The 15,142-nt window shown below is 38.9% G+C and overlaps 1 protein-coding gene across 42 annotated transcripts in view; it reads right to left on the bottom strand.

The window, feature by feature from the left end:
* RBFOX1 (RNA binding fox-1 homolog 1) overlaps positions 1–15,142 on the bottom strand; it is a 1,746,265-nt gene that overhangs the window by 179,803 nt on the left and 1,551,320 nt on the right. The gene's annotated exons all lie outside the window — the stretch shown is intronic.

Genomic DNA, 15,142 nt, shown 5'->3' with positions numbered 1-15,142 from the left:
CCAGATTATAATCCTGACTTGGAACAAGTGAATATGCAGTTTTCTACATGATAGTCAATTCTTAATTTCATAGTTAAAGTGCCACAAAAGATCAAATGAAGTGGCATCCCTGAAGGACTTGACATACATGGGTGTGTATATTGTACAGAACAAACACTTCCACTAAGCATATGAGTCCACTCAAGGTTTTATATTACTCAGGGCAGCACAATGGGGGAAAAAAGGAAATAAAAAGAATACCTTTTAACAGCAACTATGTCTGAGAACATTCCAGAGTGTCTCCTTAGTTTTTGTTATTGCCTTATCGGTATTCTCATTTCCAGAGGAAGGCTAAACCTGGAATCTAAATTCCTGATCCTAATTTGGCCAGAGATGCTCCATTATCATGTCCCTGTTTTAAGTATTTCAGCAAAATGTGTGTGTGTGTGTGTGTGTGTGTGTGTTTTAAATCGGTCAAAAATTGCTTTCTTTCTTTTAAAGTAAGTATAATTTAATAGTAAAGTCCCACTTTAAATCTTCATCAAGGTATGGATGTGATCCTAAGTCCTCAAAGTCTGCTAAGATCTGGCAGCTCTTCCCAAACTGGAAGGGGCTTTGAGCAGATATAGAGAGGGAATACATATCTACTGTCTGAGAAACATTTAAGTAACAGGAGAGAAGCCCATTGCTAAAAGATGGGCCACTGGGTAGTGATTTTATTTTATTTTATTTTTTAAGCACAGCAATTCAATAGTATTGTGTACCAGGACGTGAAGGGAATGAGATGTGCACCAGTGAAGAGTGACCCCAAACTGATGAAATCCAAGTTTCTCTGGAATTGTGGAAGTATTGGAATGTAACTACTTTCCAAAAGCCCACCCTTTATATGAATTATGAATAGGCAACGTGACAAAGTGATGAAGTAAATCACACACACACACAGACACACACACACACACACACACCTCATGAATTTAGGACAAGTTTTCCAGTACTCCAGTAATACAGATCACAATCTATGTTTGCCTGTACGGTATAGGTGTGAGTCTCCTCCATGTCCTCCTCTAAATTCACTTTAGGTAGCCTGCCTAATGTAATGGGGAGGAAGGCTGCCTCAAGTTCTTTTTATTGATGAGGAAGAAAAGAGTGCTTGAGGCAGATGGAGAAAGCAGGATATGAGATAAGATGCTGGATGTGACTAGCCAGGAAAGTGATTAAAGAAGACTAGGCATTGAAGCCCCCACCATGGACTTGTCTGTGTGCTTTCACAAAGCACCCTCAATTCCAGAACAACTCAGAACAACTCTTCCCTTCCCCTTTCCTTTCCTGTTACCTTTGATTATCACCTTCAGACTACCTGATATCCCAGACATTTTAGAGCCCTGTTTGCTCCTCTCATTCTCTTGTCCCCTTCCCCCATTACATAAAGTTGTATTTAAACCGTACCTTTGACCTGGCTAACAGCCTTTGTCTTCTACGGCAAGCAGGGGCTACTCATCTCCCTTATGGGAGCAGGGCCTGGGGCCTGTACTCTGTCTCCCATGTGGAGTAGAGCCCATTGGGGCTCTGCCTCACGGAGAGCAGGCCCACTTGGATACATCACTCCAATAAATGCCTTTAACTTAGAGACTGTCCGAGTAATTTCTTTCAGGACACTAGGACTCACATATCTATTCCTCATCATTTCAGGTAGCATTTCTAAATTCTTGGGGTCCACCCCAGACTCATCACCAATGGCTACAGAGAAGGTCTAAGTGAATTCTTTCATACCTGAACCAGCCTCTCCCAACTCTAACTCCAACAACATGTTGGATAGATACCAATGACTCTCCTCTCTTTTGTAACCCACCAAACATGGGATAAGAATATTCATTTGAAGCAATTTCAGACTATGTTATTGAAAAAATGTCTATATCCTTTGACCCAGAAATCTCACTACTAGGCACATGCCATAAGAAGAGCAATGATAAAAAGAAGAATCTCAAAGAAACCAAAATATTTTTAACAGTATTATTTTTCATTTGAAAAGAAATGAGATGCCAATTTACTATCTTTAAAAATTGTGGTACATGAATGTCATGTAGGAATCCTCAATCTTTTTTTTGTCTCGTGGCCCCCTTTGGAAGTCTAGTGAAGTTTATAGACCCTTTCTCAGAATTATTGTTTTAAATGAATAAAATTAAATACATAGGATCACAAAAGAAAAAAATCATATCGAAATACAATTTTCAAAAAAAATTCTTTGCAGACTCTATGTTATGAAACTTTTTTGTTTTTTTTAAATTTTATTAATTTATTTTGATTTATCAACAATCACTTCCATATGCTTTTGAGTTGAAAATTTTTCTCCCCCTTCCTCTCCCCTACCCTCCCCAAAACGGTGCACAATCTAATATAGGTTTACATACTCATTAAACCTATTTTCACATTAGTGAAGTTGTAAGTGAAAATTAAAACCAACAGGAGGAACCATCAGAAAGATGAAACAAAACTCAACAGAAGGTAAAAATAAGTGATAGCGATTCGACTTCCATAGTTCTTTCTTTGGATGTAGACAGCATTTTCCATCCTGAGGTCTCTGGAGATGTCTTAGATCCTCATAATGCTGAGAAGGGTTCAGTTTAACAATCTTAGTCACTGCATAACGTGACTGTTATTGTGTACAAAGTCTTCTTGGTTCTGCTCACTTCACTCAGCATCAGACCATATAAGTCTTCCCAGGTTTTTCTGAAGTCAGCCTGTTCATCATTTCTTATAGCACAATAGTATTCCATTACATTCATATACCACAACTTGCTCAGCCATTCCCCAATGGATGGGCATCCTCTCAATTTCCAATTCTTTGCCACCACAAAAAGAGCTGCTATGAATATTTTCGTACATGTGGGTCATTTTCCCATTTGTTTAATCTCTTTGGGATATAGCCCTAGAAGTGCTATTGCTGGATCAAAGGGTATGCACATTTTTGTAGCCCTTTGGGCATAGTTCCAAATTGTTCTCCAAAATGGTTGGATCAGTTCACAACTCCACCATATGTTATGAAACTCTTAATAGAATGGGATATTACTATCCTGTAAAAAATGATGAATACAAAGAAACGTGGGAAGATATATGAAACGATGGAAAGTGAAATAGCCAAAGCCAAGAAAACAATATTTACAGGGACTAGAACAGTATAAATGGGGAAGGGGAGAATCAATGAGTACTGTGAAATTATAATGACCAGGCTTGGCTCCAAAGAAGAGATATGGCTTTGCAACTCCCTCCCTTCTTAGCAGAGGTGGACAACCATGGGTATATAACACTGAATACAATTTCAAACTCATTTGATGGGTTCATTGATTTTGCTGAACTACATTTTTCCCCTCTTTTATATAAGGGATATCTCTCTAAGAGGGGAAGGGTATAATGGAAAATGTAAATGATGTCAAAACAAGATAATCAATAAATTTTAAAAATAAAATCCATCTCAGAAAGCATCTTCTCCCAATGACTTTTAGATGATACTATGCCAGAAAACATAATCCAAATGCCTTGGGTCATTCTACTGATGCACTCTTATTTGCATATAAAAAGAAATCTTTACAATTAAAACCAAATAGTTGCATCTCCTATCTTCTATGGTCAATTAGATGTGACTTTAGCATTCACACAATTATAGCAGGGAGAGAAAGCAATGTCAGAAACTCCAATACCTCCTAGGTATCTGTCAGAAATGTCAACTAGGCTTTTCCACTAGAGGATCTGAAACCTTTCAGCAAAGGTGGAAAAGTACTGATAATCCTACAATGTAAAGCCTGTGCCCTTCTGGTGAGGGTGCAACACTACTTATAACATTGGTAACAATTCTAGAAGGAACCAAGCATAGGGTAAGTTAAGACAGTTATGCAACACATTACAGTTCCACTAGGCTACGTTCTTTCTTCCCCCATACTAATCTCTATCACCCAGTTTATTATTTGGAAGTAAAAAATACAAATCAATTCCTAGGGATGTTGAGGAGACCAATCCTTTTTTATTGTGGGTGTAGAAAGCTCCCAGTACAGGGAGAAGCTGATGGAGTTTAGAGAAAATTCAAGAAAATCAGCTCTTCCCACATTCGCTGTACCTTCTGATTTAGAAACTCACTGCTATTTCCAGCCCAAGTAACATCCTCCTCCTCTCCCATTCGCCTCCACATGACATGGGCCCATCTAAGAATATAACTTCAAGTAAAGAAATCCTATCATAAGTGCTTATTCTCACTGGCAAAACTGAAACCTGGAAAGCTCAGGCCTGTGGGACAGAACTTTTGAAGGGCAGGCAAGCCGAGGCTCTCATAGAGAGTTTCACTGGCCTCCTAGGGCTCTATTTTAGATGAGGCCCCTCTCTGATTACATAAAAGAGCATTTAAAAATTATGACAGAGAGAAAGGTGGACAATAGGTAAAGGTAGAGAAAAAGAGATTCATTAGGAAAAAGATATCCGCCCTTTTGAATTTTCTTTTCCTAAATAGTAGTATCATACCCTACCATCTGACGTTTTCCCTACTACAGATGTGTGTGTGTGTGTGTGTGTGTGTGTGTGTGTGTGTGTGTGTGTGTGTGTAGAGACAGAGATCAGAGACAGAGGGAGAGAGAGAGAGGGACCTAGAGGGAGAGAGAGAAGGGGGGGAGATCAAAATCTGTACATTAATTTCAATTTCAAGAAAATCACAAGGTGCTTTTAAGGAGTGTTTGAGATGCCAATAATATACTTAGTTCAGTTCATGAAGATTTGCTTTCTACTACCAGGCTCCTAAGCATTATAGGCAAATATTCTATAATTGATCAAAGAAACAAGTCAGGACTAGTAGAATGAGGTCAGGGATAGTGGTGGGGGAAAAAAAGTGAAGTAGGGAGAGGCAAAAGATGAGTCTCTTTCAGTCATCCATAGTCTACTCAGAATATTTTCCCAGAGATAACATTCTCACTCCAGGAAAAAAGGTACTTATGCACTTTTCAGGGCCATATACAAATCCAATGTAGCCTCCCCCTAACAGTACCCTTGGGATTTTTTGCCATATGGCTTATAAGGAGATCCTTTGGGGCAATTTAATAAGTAACTTTGTAGGTATGGAGTCCAAGGAAAATCTGCTTAATATCAAATTAAACGTAGCATAGAACAGTAGAAAGAGGAATAGAATAAAAGACAAAAGACCTGAGTTGAAATTCCATTTCTAACTTTATGCCTCCATTTTTCTCAGCTATAGATTAGAAAGAATACTGATCTGTGGCTCACCTCCCAGAGATATGGGGATAGCATTTGAATCTGTCAAGAGTTACATGAATATTATCATATTATAACAAGGTGCTAGGGGAGAAATGACACGTGGTAGAGTCAGTCTTGGAGCCAAAAAGACCAGGGATGTAAGTTTTGCCTCTGATAAATACTAACCACCTAACAATGGGCAAGTCATAATCTCTCAGTGACTCAGAGATTATAATCCTTCAATTGGCATTTGTTAAGTGCCTAGGTACTGGGATACAAAGACAAAACTTTAAGGCACAGATGAGTTATCTGTTTGCATTAGCAAGGGAGTTTCCATAGCAAGTGTTCCCTCTAATGATGAAATCATAGATCTGGGAACTTTCCACCTCCTTTCCCCTCATCACTCTCCCCCAACACCTCAACCCCTCCCCCCCGCAAAAAAAAGTCAGTTCTCATCAATATAAAGTAAAATGAAATTTAAGAGACTACCAACCTCACTGACCAAGTTAAAAGCATATACACAGTAGATAAGTTTTGAAACATAAACATCACAACAACCTTCAACTCTAACCTTGGCAACCAGGTTCAACTACTTGACAACAGTGAGCACAGAGGTGAGATGCAGTGACATTTGGAAGAAGGGAGCACTGAGGTGGACAACGAAGAATACCAGTAAGATATGCTGTCCTGGGGCTAAAGGACAAGAGTTGTTCTCCAGTGATTCCCCCAAGTACCATCTCTGGGAAAGTGAGTCACGTGGCAGACATGGTACAAGAGTAATCGTAGCCACAAAGCCACTGGCAGCTAATGTCCAGGTGCATTTGTTCTTGAGATTTTTATCCCCTACGTGGAGTTCTAAAACAGATGTTGCCGGGACCCCTACTGTTTCTCATTAACACTGACAGCAGTTCCAGGAGACCCTAATTAATATTCGTAACATTCACACTTTGTGCTAATTACAGCTAATATTTAATTAAGAGTGCTGCACTTTGTGTGGAATTTTTTACCAGTGGCTTTAAACTACTTTTGATGCAGCATCTCTGTCTATCCTGGAAACACCTCCAGATTTCTGGTCCAGAAAGTCCCATTTTGTCTCAGGCCAGGGACTTGAACAGGGTAGAATCCTAAATAATGAGACAATAAAAGGGCTGAATTTTCACTGAAACCTCTACATAGCTTGAGGACATATCATTTCCTAGACATGAAAGGAAATATGTTCCCATTTGAAACTTGATAATCACTATCTCAGCCTTGCTATGACACTGTCAGTCATCATTATTTGGGGGCAGTTTTGCTAGACATGGACTTGTGCATCAATACTCATATCTCCTTTTTTTTTTCTTCACCTACTCTATCACTAAGATAAGGCTATCTTTATTTTAAACCTGAACTTGAGGTAGGAGACTGTGATATCTGGGTTTTGTTTTTCTTGCTTGTATCATTTTGTTTTTCAGGAGGAGCTAAGGACTTAAAAACAAACAAACCAGTAGTTATTTCCCTCATTCCATCTTATTGCCCTCTTCCCTAACCAAACACCCAGAGACATACAATGATGCACACATCTCCATGTGTCCCCTTTAAGGGATTTCAAAAATCAAACATGTAGTTCGTAAAACCTAGTTTTTCTCTGGGGTACTGCACTATGCAATGACTACTATTAGTATGTATTTTAAAGACACACAAATCACCCATTTGGGGTTATTGTGATTCCCCATCTGCATCCTAGAAGGTAGAATGTATAACAGTATGATTGCAGGAAAACTGCTAGTAGATCCTCGCACATTGCTGGAGAAATACACAACATGCCTATTAATGTACTAGATTTGGGTTAACATTTACAGACGTGCCAAAAATACAATCAAGCTGCAACTCCATCATTACATCGTATGCTATTTCCTTCAGTGTTTTTCATCTAATCAAAGGATACTTTAAAAAAATATATAAAATACATTGGATGCCTAGTAAAAAGAAAATCTCATCTAAATTTAAAGTTGTTTTAAACTGAGGCATGGAAATGCCAGGAAATTATCTCCATTTTAAAACTAATGCACAGTCTGGCTACTATTTGTGACGGTGGTGTGCTTCGTTGTGTGATCAGATTCATATGGTCAGTGTGGCCCTCCCCTTACATACAGAGAAGTCTTTTGGATAAGTGATTCATTCTGTACCCTAAGTTCTCCTCTTTAAGGTGGGCTAAGGGAAAGGGAGTGCTTTATGTCAGACCTGGCCCATCCATTTTTCTATGTGGTTTAATAAAGTACTTTTTGGCAAATGAAAGAACAAAGGGTGGCAGACAGTCAGACTTTGCAAAATGTTTTGGCCTGAAATCTAATGAAAACCACATTTCAACTTAAAAATATTCTTTACGTGGCAGTGTATAAAATCCAGTTTATTGCTTTCAACTTAAAGGCTTGGCTTTTCAAGAGTGAAAAGTGCCTGAATTTCATAACCATCAATACTGACTTAAAATCCTACAAGTTTTCAACTTTAAAAGGCAAAGTTTTTGAAGCCCCTCTAAGATTCCCCCCTCCTCTAGGCTTTAGTCCTTCAAGAGCCCTTTCTCATTCTGAAGAAGCTCTTCCATTCCAAAAACACCCTTTGTAATGAAGAAATACATGAAAGTGTCAAGTCTTAATAAGCCAGCTGAGTCCATCCATACTGCAAAAGAAGACAAGTAACTCCTCCGGGGCCTTCCCCCTCCCATCCCACCAGTACCACCACACACGAACATCAGTTTACTCTAGAAAATGACTGCTCTTGGTGATTGTCTACAGTTTTAATCTTGCTGACAGTTTTTTTTTAAGTTGAGTTTAGTAGTTTGTATGTTCAATTTCTCTAGTCAGAAATATTGCACATTCAGAGAAAGCTTCTTGTACTGTAGTTAAATGAGCCAAACTACATCATTTCCTCAGGGCATTTAGACAAAGAGGAAAAATGCAAAATTACCCCATTAACCTGCAGTTGGTTATAAGACCATCTCAGTTAGATCAAGCACAGAAGACAGACATAGACACACACACACACACACACACACACACACACACACACACAAGCACAATCACACAATCATCACTGCAGCCTGCCTTCCTCCAGAATGAAGCAAGAAGCAAAATGGGTATCACAGGAGGCTTTCATGCAGCCAGACAACGTAACAGGGGAAAGGCCCCGGCTTTATTCAAATCACAGTTTCAAGTGAAAGATAAAATGGAAAAAAAAATACCTGCTGCACCATCCTGTTTCCTTTATCCTCCATAAACTTAGCAGCTGTTCTAGTCCCAGGCCATAGAGCATCTGCCCAAGGCAAGCATCAATTATGGATGAGGGTGTGTGTGTGCTATGTAATGTGTGGATGAATGTGGATGATAGGGGTGTTGAAGGAGGGGGAGCTAATGCAAGCCTTGCTGACCTCCCACTCAACATCTGACTGCTCCCAAAACCTAATCCAGATGGGACTCTTTCAGCTTGCTAGGCCTTGCCCCATCAATCACAGCAGGCCCCTCCTCTGGCTCCTGCTCTGAGTTATAGAGTGCACCACTGAGCAGATGATTACATACAGAAGAAGAAAAAACGCAGCTTGACTACATTAATAGCTGTTTAAAAAACATTAGAAATGCTACTATATACGTTGCCTCAAGCTGAAATTTTTCATTACTAAACTAAATACATTGTATGCAAAGTTATAAAATCTACTAGAGGGGTTGGTCCTTTTATTTTATTTTATTTGGGAGGATGGATGGAGAGGGATCAAAGAAGGATAAAAATAAATATGCACCAAAAGGGAGGGACAACTAGCCAGACCAATACTATATGCACTTGAGATTAACATCTGATTTATGGTGATGCTTCTTCATTAATGGTAAACTGCAATTTTTTTTTATTCCTTATGTAGCTTCCATCAATAATGAATGCAGCCTCTTTACTTTAACTTAAATATATTTTGTTCTTTCTCTATGATTAAAAAAAAGAGAAATGTCAAAACAATTTCCTTTTTTTATTTGGCCTCCTCTTTCTCATTCACCAAGGGAAAGATTTGAGAGGCACATCTAACCTTTCTTCCAGAGAGCCACTCAGTGGAGTAATGCCTCCGTATTAAAAGAACAGGTCTCGAGACTCTGGAGGGATGGCTGAAGTTTCAGAAATGATTAAACTTGTAATTAAATCACATAACAGAGAAGAAAGCAAAGACAGAACTAGCAGCCCCAAAGAATTCAACTTTCCTGACAATCTGTCAAAGGTTGTCAGAAGTTACAAGACTCGGTAGCCCATCAGGGGAATTTTTTTATCCCCAACTCTCCCATAAAAAAAAAAATCTAGATAAACAGTATTTGCACCATCATTAAACTTCCATTTCCAATCACACCCAGGAGACATCTTTAACTCAGCTATATCAGCAACTAGTCAGGAAGGATAAAAACAGCACTGCCAAGCTCCTCCCAAGGACTTTAATGACTCCTTACCCCAAATCAGTAGAGTGTAAATGGAAGAAAGGGAGGGAAGGAGGGAGGGGGAGAGAAAGAGGGAGGGAGAGAGAGAGAGGGAGAGAGAGAGAGAGAAAGGAGTTACAAGATGGGGGATATAATCTCTGCCCTGCTTCTAACTAGTTGTGCAACACTGGACAACTTCTAGTCAATCCATCAGTTAGTAGAGCAACAAGCATTTAACGAAACACCAGCTACGTGCTAAGCATTGTGTTAGGTGGAAACAAAGCAATTCCTACTCCCCACGAGCCTGTGAGCTAAAAAAGAAAAGACAAATATATGTGTAAATAGGCTCACTGGATCGTAGATTTAGAGCTGCAGAGGAATTTCAAGTGGCCATGGAGTTCAAACACTTCCTTCTAATAACAATATTTATAGAGCACTTACTATGTGCCAGGAACTTGCTAAGTGCTTTAAAATCATTATCTCATTTGATCCTCACAAAAAACACAAGAAGGTAAATAAATGCTAGTATTACTCCCACTTTATAGATAAGGAAACTGAGGCAACAGAGGTAAAGTGATTTATTTACCCAAGATCACACAGGTATTAAATATCTGAGGCCTGATCTAAACTCAGATCTTCCTGACTCCAGGCCCAGTGCTCTATCCACTGCACCACCTAGCTTCTGGAATCAGGAAGACCTGAGTTTAAATGAACCTTCAGAAACTTACTAGCTGTGTGACCCTGGGCAAGTCACTTCATCTCTGTTTGCTTCAGTTTCCTCACCTGTAAAACGGGGATAGTAACATCTCCCAGGGATGTTGTGAGGATCAAATGAGAAAATTGGAAAGCACTTAACACAGTGGCTAGAATATAGCAACAGAATAAAAATTTGTTGTTACTGATTCCTTTTAGAGGTGAGGCCCAGGAAAGTTAAGTGACTTACCACATAAGGAATGTCAGAGGATGGATAAATGTGAATAAATCTGAAGTCGTTATGGCAAGGAGAGGACTAGCTGTTAGGGGGAATCAGAAAAGGCTTCTTATAAACAGTCTGTTTTGAATGTGAACCACTCTGTGAGCCTTGGTTTCTTCATCTATAAAATGAGTAGATGATAGGCAGGTGATCCTTAAGATCCTTCCCAGGTCTAATTCTATAAATATATTCTCATCTAGCTCTCTCTTCAATGTTCAGTTTGTAGCTGAACATAGTCCAGTAGAAAGAGTGATAGTTTTGAGGGAAACACTGTCGTTCAGTTGTTTTCAGTTACATCTGACTCTTCATGACCCCACTTGAGATCTTCTTGGCAAAGAAACTGGAAGGCTATCCACTTCCTTCTCCAGCTCATTTTACAGATGAGAAAACTGAGGCAGAGTCAAGTGACTTGCTCAGGGTCACACAGCTAGTAACCGTCTGAGGTCAGATTTGAAATCGGGAAGATGAGTCTTCCTGACTCTAGGCCCAGCTCTTTATTCACTGTACCACGTAGCTGTCTTTCCTTGAGAGAAAGAAGCTGGGTTCAAACCTTGCTTCTCTGCTTACTGCTTCTATAACATTGGACAATACGTTTAACCTATGTTGACTTTAGTTCCTCACATATAAAATAAAAGAGTTGGTCTAGAAGACCTCTGGAGTGTCTTCCAGCTCTAAATTGGACATCCTACGAGCTGCTTGGATGTCCCTTATCCATCAGCCCTCTGGACTTTGCTTAAAAAGAAAAGTCTAGAAATTTTCCCCTCATAAACTTACTAGTGAATGGCAAGTTGTGTGATTTTTCTTTTTGTTTTAAAGAAACAATAAAATCCTCAAAACTCTTGCCCCAAAGCATTGAGAACTTTCAAAATGGCAGGGGTTGGGGTAGAGAGTGAAAAAGAGAGAGAATAAATACATGAGCACGAACCTGTTGATAATAAATATTGGTTTTTGCTTGCTTGGATTAAGACACTCACTTTCATAAAATAGTCCCATTTCTGAATGTCACACATTTCTGGAGAAAACATCTCACAGTGGGTTATCATGAGGTAAAATCTTAGCTATGGGTGTGTTGTTGCCTATTTGGACATGAAAAAAAAAACCCTACTGAAGGGCTGGCAAAGAAAGAGCCTTCGGTATTCTCACTCTTCAGATGGGCAGAATTAAATGTGAAAAAAGTGAGATGAAGTGGCAAAGAAGCACAGATGGCCTTAAAGTATAATCACGTGATCCGTTCCAAAGTATTTTCAAGTATACAGTTTCATTTGACTATCATCAACATTAAGTTGATGGGGCCATATATTGTCCGCATTTGAAGGGAAGCACAGGCACATATGTTAAGAGAGCTGACAGAGGTCACGTAGCATGTTAGTGGCAAAGTCAGGAGTGGATACAGGTCACCTGACTCCTACTGTTCTTTTCAGCATACTATGTGCCTCTCCTCCACCATGGGAAAGGACATGTTATTCTTCCTGGTCAAGGGCCTACCACTGTATAACTTGCATCAGTAATTAATAAATTATCCCAGGGGCCATACCACTTCCCAAGATGCACAATAGGGAAGAATGTAAGAACTATTTGGGAAAACAATGTAGGTTTCTTCAGTTATCTCAGAAGGAAAGACTTGTATTAATTCCTCTAATTAATACATAATGATCAAATGGTCTGGGCCAATCAATAACCCTCCTGTGTTAGAAGCAAATATTCATTCTAGTCCCTCTCTGAGAAGCAAATTGACCTGGAAATGAAGTCTGCATTTCCCAGGGATAGACCCTGTTATGTCCCTCTTTCCATAGTTTTTTTAAAAAATCCTCGATATTTGTAAATGTTCACTCAATATATGTTAACTCTTAAGAGAAAATGCACATCAGTGGAGTGGAAGGCTGAGTGAAACTCCACCATCAGGGGCCCAATACAACTAGTTAGTATTGTTGGGATCTAGAGTTCTGAATGAAAGTAACAGAATCTGAATGAAAGTACCAACAGAAAGTAACATTTTGGTGCTCTCTTGACTGAAGGAGTTTTAAGGTAGCCATAATAATGAGATGATGAGCCACTCCAGTAAGCATCCTTACTCCACTCTAGAGACTGAGTTGTGGCTTAAGGTAAATGGTTGTTGTGGAAAATGGCACTGATGTTGAGGAAGTGTCTTGTGAGTAAAATCACACTTTCTTCCACTTCCTGTCTTCATTTAATGTTTTTGGTCTTTACTGTTATCGCTCTTCAGAGTTGTACCTCTCTAGGGTTTCTTAATTTAACCTTAAATTGAAAAAAGATATTACCACCTCAAGGCAAATGCTTTTCTCAAGAACTTAGCCTTGAATCGATGGCAACTTTTCATCAATTCGAAGTGGCAAGAGAAATCAGTGACTATCATTAGTGTCTATCATTTACCCAAAAGCATGTTTTTGCATAAGAACCACCTAGATTCACAAAAGAGTACAGAGAAGAGCTTGAAATATTTTCTCTTCTCTAAAAGCAAATGGGAAATAGTGATGGTATGTGAAGAATAGCATTGCTCCTTTATCATACAGAGTCTAGGTGTAGTAAGCCTTGGGAATTTTTCTGACCAGTCTAATGAAGACATTGCTTACTTTCCTTACCTTTCCGCACTCATTCTAAACTCAGTTCTGACTTTAAAACTTTTGGCTTCTTTCAGCATTGGCCACCCCAGAGCATGAAAAGACTAGCCAAACCACCAAGTGATTCTTCTTCATGAGTGCAATTTTCACTGGTTGGAATATTCTGATTTTTTTTTCTAAGAAGTAATATTGGAAAGTGACATAATCCATTGCTCTTGCGGGAGGCTAACTTTGAATTCTTCAACCTCTTTGTAGCCAAGGTGTGAGACGGAGTCTTCCAAAACCCATATCAAACCAATCCCATATTCCCAGGATGGATTCCTACAGTGAAACTATTTCACTCTCCTGTTCAAAAATCTTTAGTAGTTCCTTATAATCACTAAGACAAAATACAAACTCTTAAATCTGGCAGCTATAATCTGATCGATCTCAACCTGCATTTCCAACCTAATTTCTGTTAACCAGCACCTAACCAAGAGTTTTATTTATATTAGACTTTTGATAAAAGTTTACTGGTGAGGGAATGGATAAATGGATGAATGAAGAAACACAATGCCACACTCACTCAGAAAATCCCAACACAATGGTCATTGGATAGGGCTCCCTTTGGGAAAGAAATCCCTTTATCTCAGCATCAAACCTAGCTGGAACATGTGCAAGTAGAAAGTAAGCAGGGCAGTTGAACATGATACAATCAATAAACAAATATTTATTGTTCATCTCTGTGAGGGCATACACATACCAAACATATAAATAAATCAGATCTGGTACTTCACTAATAGAGACTCTAGGGATGAATAAAACAGTAGTGAGGTCAATGATAATAGAAGTTCGGTGAAGAGATATACAATGAGCACTATATGTGGCCATCAGTGGTCTACTCAAATTTGGTATCTTAGTACCTGATTTCTTTTTATATATTGCAGTTGTCACAAAACATTGCTATCTCTTGCTCTCCAAGAGCTCTAAACTACATTCTTGCCTTACAACATTCACAATTAATCACAGGGTCAGGCCTCAGATACCATATGTCTGAAAAAGTCCTCTTTATGATGTAGTTAAAAGGACTCTTGATTTGGAGCCAGAGTGCTTTGGTTTATATCTCATACCTCTTTCAAATGCCGTCCATGCTACTTTCTACCTATGTGACCTTGGATAGGTCATATAACCACTGAGACTCAGTTTCCTTTTTTGTAAAAGGAAAAAATTAGATTTCTGAGTTTACTTTCAGCTCTAAATCTATTTTCCTGTGACATATTGTGATTAGTTTTCCTTCTTTCTTCACCCTTTGTTGTTTACAAGTCCTGGTTACTGGCAGAACTGGCACCCCATAACTCCTAGCCTGGAAAGCCCTCTCCCAGACTTCTCTCTTTTATTAAAACTTATTTTTAAGAAAGATTCTGCTATATGCGTCATTTGTACCTTTATGTGAATATGTCACACTTGCAATGCAAGACCAATTTCTAATAGAATGAAAGGTTTCACGGAATCACAGAATCTCAGGATTAGGAAAAAAACCTCAGAGATTACCTAGTTTAATTTGTACTCAAGCAAGAATGTCCCTTAAAACATTCCCAATCAGTGGTCTCTCAGCCTTTGATTGAAGACTTCATTCATTCATTTATTCAACAAATGCCTACTATGTACTAGGCATTGATAATAGTCCCTGCCCTTATCAAGGTAAACAAGGATATTTTAGGAGCAAGAGCTCTTCCTCAGACCTCCTGAAATCACATTAAATCAGTGGCCACATATTCTGTGTAGTCTGTCTTTGGTCCCTTCTCTTTTCCAGAATGTTACTGCAACAAAACCTTTATTGCCCTGACTGCCATTCCCTTAACTCTCTTGATCAAAGCTGCTCAACTTCCCATCTCATTCAGCCATCTGATATTCTGTTTCTACCTGTCTTGATCAAATTGTATAATACATGTAAAGTGTTTTGTAAAATTTAAAGAACT

This window comes from Phascolarctos cinereus, unplaced genomic scaffold, assembly GCF_003287225.1.
Source record: "Phascolarctos cinereus isolate Bilbo 61053 unplaced genomic scaffold, phaCin_HiC Scaffold_4;HRSCAF=312, whole genome shotgun sequence".
Taxonomy (NCBI): domain Eukaryota; kingdom Metazoa; phylum Chordata; class Mammalia; order Diprotodontia; family Phascolarctidae; genus Phascolarctos; species Phascolarctos cinereus.
The sequence above is the reverse complement of the archived record's forward strand: the minus strand, read 5'-3'. Positions and strand labels throughout refer to the sequence as shown.